Raw genomic sequence first — 6,881 nt, forward strand, 5'->3', positions numbered from 1 at the left:
CATATATATTATTATATGTATTATACATATGCGTATATATGCGAGATAATAATAATAAGTATAATAATATAATGAAAATTAAAGCGTGGTGATTAATCAATTATTCATTCCAACGGATAATAATACATAAGTAAAGAAATATATCATTGGGTACCTAATTGATTTTTAGGTATATCATATTACACTATATATATATATATATATATATATATATATTATATAAATTATTATTATATATATATATAGGTATAATAAGTTACTTTGCGCGTGTTTGATAATTACACAAAAACGCCACTGTGCAACGCGTTATACGAATATTATATACTCGCAAGAATAATGTAAAAAAATTAATAAGGAATGAGATTCAATCGAACAAACAAGTGAACGAGAGTGAACGGATTGCAAACGGGGGAGATAATAAAACAGAAACATCGAGGTTTTCACCAGATGTAATTAAAAGAAACCGAAGTGAAATTTGTGCGAAGAAAACACACAAGAAAATAATAATAATAATAATAATAATAATAATAATAATAATAACAACAACAATAATGACAACAATAATAATAATAACAACAATAACAATAACAATTAAATTGCATATAAAACTGAAAACGCGTACCAATAAGAGTAGCTGTGTATATATGTATATATAACTATGGCTACTGGGTTAAGATCATATATAGTACAAAATAAACATATATATATACACATATATATATATATTAAAAACATGATTATTATTATTGTAATAATTTTAATTTTAATCAAAGATGAAAAAAAAAAAAAAAATAAGAAGACAAAGATGAACGATTAACGGTTTAAATATTAGTAACAATATATATAGATATATTGCATACTATACATATATACAATAGATATACATATTAACAACACACGCTACCGAGTCACCGAAATTTAAAAAGAAAGATATTAAAAGTGATAGGATGAAGTTAAATAAGATGACGATGAAGATGAATAATTTGTTAAATTTAGGTACATTATGTGTATATTATATACATAGGTAGAGGTATAAGGGTTATATACATGTTATATGCCTGTCGATAGATTGTGTAAGTATATATCTGTGTAATTGAGGTAGTAAGCAAAATGCAGACGAGAGATTTTTTCACTATAAACACACACACACACAAACTATATATACATATATATATATATAGAAAAATAGAAAGATGAAGATGGAAGTAATTTTACTTTAGTCGCGACACGGATGGAGCATTTTGAACAAAGAATGAACCAAATTGTGCGGCGAAATATACTGAAAGTCGTAAATACACTGCAAAAGAGTAAAAAAAAAAAAAAAACAAAAACAGATGGAAGATTCCAAGCAAACCAAATAACAGAAAGACCGAGAAAAGAAAGAACGATTCTAACATCTCGTAGACATACATTGCAGTTTGATCGGAAATCGAATTAACCGCGCTACAGAAAATAAGTAGTAGATATCAGCGTATTGGTCAGACACAGAATTACAGTTGAACGGCAACGCGCGAGCTGCGCGCGCACTTTATGTTAGAAACGATATTGAAAACGACACGGAACGTTCGATTTTTGAATTAATTTATAAAATATCAATTCGATCGATGTAAAATTACACATATTAAAGAGGGAGAGATAAACGAACGAAGTTCGCATCGCTCGTACAAACTGCAAATGTGAAAAAAGAAAAAAATATTTTCATAAACGGATCAACTTTTGCAAAAATTTACCAACGATAAATAAAGCTTGTATTTTAAGTTCCAGACATTTTTTTTTTTTTATTTTGCATTAAAATATAAAATAAGCTAAAAATTGACGCCACCGTTTGCGCGCGGTTTGTGCGAAACTTTTTTTCAAACAAATTAGAAATAGAGAAAACAACAAAGTGAGTCTAACTCCCGCGTAGTCGTTGCCGTACGTACTGTAATACCCATAAATGCATAGGGTGTGTACATAATACGGAATTTATTATACATAATAATGATAACTCTCAGTGAATGAAAAATATTGTATGATAATTCTGTAAATAAATTTATTATAGTTACGAGGAGAACGAAAATATACAAAGATAAGATGAAAACAACTTTGTATAGGAATGAAAAGAGAGAATAATTAATGGAATCTAACAAATAAAACTGTGTGTAACGCGATTACGTTGATTATTATTATTATTATTATTATTATTACTATTATTATCACCATTATATATATATGTATACATACGACAGATTTTTTGTTAAGAAACAAAAGTTTTTAGCTCGACTTTAGGTAGAGATGCGATATGTAGTCATATAGGTACGTATAATGTATAAAAATGGGACACGCGTATAACGTATATAGTGAATATATAATGAGATGTATAGATAAGCGCATATGAACGGAGGAAGAGAAGTAAAAATAATGATAATAGTAGTGGTAATGATAAAGAAGAATTGAACAAGAAAAAATAAAAAAAAGAAAAAAAGAAAAAATTGAAACTATAGTATAATATATTAAAAGTAATAATTACTATAATGTATGATGTAAGTATAAACAAATGATATATTATACTATTGTTAATGAGAATTATTAGTAATATCGCTGAAATTTGTGTTCGTACGATTGCGCGTGCGTTATTCTATCCGGCGCTGTTATTTAAATTATGTACGTTCAAGAATTTGCATTGTTTGGTACGAGGGGAGAAAAAAAAAAAAAAAAAAAAGTAGAGAAGCGAATATTGTACGCAAACAATTGAATGGCATCGATTATTCGAACCGTCATCTTGAATTTCGACTGTAAAACACGATGCATTCTTTGCACGATCAATCGAATCAAATCGATTTACATAAAAAAAGCTTTCTTATCTCCTACGAAATCCGTTTACATTTCATTTATAACCAACGAACGTGTAGAGATATGTAGTTAAAATTTCAACCAACCATACTGAAAATGTTCACGTGTCGAATTCATAATACGCTTTACAAGAATTCAACGTGTAATTTACTACATGATTTGTCTTGTAAATTCTATGAAATACATTAGAAATCACATAATAAATCACAATAGGCCGAATCATCGCATATACTAGATCAAAATTTGTATGATTGACAATATTGTTGATCTTCGTGCTTCGTTCTATTGTAGATGGTTCGTGCTTTCGTAAATTATTCTTAGATATCTTATATACTTTATCAAATTTACGATATAAATCGTGCAATAAATTACACGCCGATTTCTTTCGAAACATCGTATGATTTGAAACAAGAACATTTTCAGTAGAATAATAGACGAGCTTTCGATTGGCTTTATGGTTACCGATTTCACCAAATTTTCGACACGATCATCATTCGCGAAATTTTAATACCAACAAAATTGACAATCAAAATTTAATCCTAAAATTGTACGAGAGCTGGAATGATGCGAAAAAATAAATAAATAAATAAAAAAAAGCAATCGCTATAGAATCGCACACGCAGACGTAGAAGAAATTCAAAGCGATCGGCCATGCGGCAATCTTACTTAATTAATGAATAAATTGTCTAACTGGATGATTGATTGATCGATCGATTGATTGATTAAAATTGAAACTCATTTCGCTGTGGCGTAGTGTAAATAATAATAACAATTAAAGGTAGAGCAGAAGACAACAAAGAAAACAGAGAACACGTACGGAAAAATACAAGTAACAAATAAACACGAGTAAAATTAGTATCGAAAACCTATTTAAATATATCACCGTATTATACGTTATTATTATTATTATTATTATGTATAATATGAATTATGCATTCACAGTTTTTTTCCACGCTGTTACGTATTAGAATGCGAAAAATGGGAAACAATAACGTAGATAAAATTTTTCTTAACCTGCAGTCAAGACATAAGTATATACATATACAATGATTTTGAATAGACACTCTTTTTTCGATTCGTGTGCATGAATACGCATCTTTTTAAACGCAATCACATATACACATATATGTATAGTATATGTATATTAAAAATACGTGTACGTAATTGGTATATACATAAATATAAATGATAATTGAATATTTAATCAACAAACATTGTAAAAGACAACAGGGAAGAGAATATTATATACTATACATATATTAAAATTCATAAAAATAATATTCTACGAAGCACAAATCACGTATGCGGTTACTTATCGATTTACGCATACTAGCCAATTTTTCTTCGTATCCGTCTATTTATTTATTTCTTTTTTCTCCTACAGTTCGGTTACGTGTTTATTTTTTTCAGATTAAACAAACGTTAATTTTATTGCTGGGGAAACAAAACCAAAAATACATTCCAATTACTTACGTGCATACATTTATACGTATACAGATACATTTCATTGTATAATCATTCCGTTTACCGAGTATTATTATTGTAATTATAGTTATCATTATTATAAATACTATTACCGCACTGACTTATGTCACAAAGAAATATAAATAGTACAGCGTTGTTTATTGTTTATTTGTATAATAGTATTTATCGAAACGCTTGGCGAATATTTAAAAAAAATTTCAATTATTATCTATAATTTTAACACTCACACGTGTTTCAAACACTTAATGCAGTTCGTTTACGAGTTGAAAAATTTTAGACGAACGGAAAATCGTTGGTTTTATTCTTTGTATTATTTATTTTTTCTTCTTTTTATTCAATTAATTTTTTCTTACCTTATTTAAAATTGTACAATGTAAATGATAAAAGGTCAAAAAGCAACAACAAAAATGTGTATACAATTTCTATTATCATAATACTCGCACATATCTCGTAAATTATCATACGGACGAAACGAACAAAGAATATTGCAATTCAATATCATTTCCGGTTAACGTAAATTTAAAAAATTTCTCCTTCATCAATTATTATCAAATAATATATCAACGAACGTATTACTCATATATTGATTTTCCTCACTGCTCGATTATAAATTTAACGATGAAGAAATCTAATAACGCGATCTAAATGCTACTGAGTTATAATAATTATAATTTGATGATCGAAGGATTGCAGTTTTTTTTTTTTTTTTTTTTTTTTACCTTTGCCTGTTTGTTCTTATTTTTTTGATTTTTTTTTTTTGGATTACTTTTCTTCCCAAACCGCATCACAGCCGATTATTAGTGTAATATATGAGAAAAAAAAACAAAAAACAGTTCGCACGACAATAAGAAGTAAAGATTATACATACATGTATATTAAATCTAATTAATTACAGAGAGGAGTAAGCAAATGCTTGAAATAAAAGTAATAAAATAAAGACAGAAAACGAAATGAGAAAATTACGGAGGAGCAAAAAAAAAAAAAAACAAAAAATAAATAAAATAAGATTACTGAAAAAAAAACGTCGAATAAACAAAACGAGGTGAAAAAAGTGAACAAAGTAATCTGAAGCTGTGAAGAAAAAAAAACAGAAAAACACAAGGAAAACAATAACAATGCAAATACTAAACAATTGTAAATTGTTATGATTATATTATCATAATTATGATTATAATATAACGATCGCGCGGAGTGAAAGAGATCGAGAGAAAGAAAAATTTAGCGCGACGTAAGAATAAAAAGATTAAGAAAAAAAAAAAAAAAATCAACACAAACTAGACAAGAATACCTTAATTATTATGTATTGTAGCTAAGAAGAAAAAAAAAAAAAAACGTGTGTCGAGAAAGAAAACGTAATGATTTCTTTTACTTTTCATTTGCCATCAGAAGTATTTTCGAGTACTTGATACCATATAAATATATAATTTAATTAAAATGAAACACGTCGCAAGGATTATACATATAGACGTAACTAGAAGTAGGTTTATAATATAAGTAGACATTAATATCGTACTTAAGAATATTGAAGAGGAAAAAAAAAAAAAAAATGGAGTAAAAAACGTTAATAAATAAACACACCAAAAATATGATGTGAGAGATAAACGAGAAGATGAAGGGGGGAAAAAAAACAAACAAACAAACAAACAATATAACGATAGCAATGGATTTTCGCCAGTTTTCGTTTCAGTACACATGACGATGTAACTAATACTTCAAAAACCACTAGAGAACATCGCGTCAGTCAAGTTAACAATTATTAAAACGGTTATTATATACATATTAACATATTATATTATATATACTTACGCATTGTAATACACACCAAAGGATAGCTTAATCAAATAATGACTATTATAATTATTATTTATTACTTTGGTATATTAGGTATTTATTAAAGACAAAGACAGCAAAAAAAAAAAAGTAAATAAATAAACAGATTAAAAAAGAATAAAAGAAAAAAAAAAAGAAAAAAACCCGTAAATGAAATTAAATTAAAAATTCAAAACACCCGCGGTTACGAACCTCAATTGTTTTCCCGAAACGCGATAATCGGTGTAAAAAATAAACTTATACCGTACTAATCTAATCGTGATAACTAAGCCACGGAATTCAATCATAGAAAATCAAACATAAAACCTCGAACTGCGGACTATGGTATAATTTATGTTTTTATTATTGATTATCGTTGTTGTTGTTATTATTAATATTATTATTATTATTATTACCGTCATCATTATCATTAACGTTTATCGCGATCGAAGTCGCATCGGGCAACTATATAAATAATTTGTAAACTATATGATAATAATAATAATAATATGTTGACTAAGTTTTACAGAAAAGAGCTTATCGTAGTCGAGAAGTAATATATTTAAACACAGTTTGAATGGTAAATTATTATGATATATACATATATATATATGTGTGTGTATAACATTGTTATATGTATATATTATATAACTAACGAGTGTAGCACTGATATATATTATAATTTCTATTAACATACTATATATTATTTATAGTATGTACATATATGTAGGTATGTATATGCAGTATGTATACAT

The sequence above is a fragment of the Neodiprion virginianus genome, chromosome 5, assembly GCF_021901495.1.
Source record: "Neodiprion virginianus isolate iyNeoVirg1 chromosome 5, iyNeoVirg1.1, whole genome shotgun sequence".
NCBI classification, from domain to species: Eukaryota; Metazoa; Arthropoda; class Insecta; order Hymenoptera; family Diprionidae; genus Neodiprion; species Neodiprion virginianus.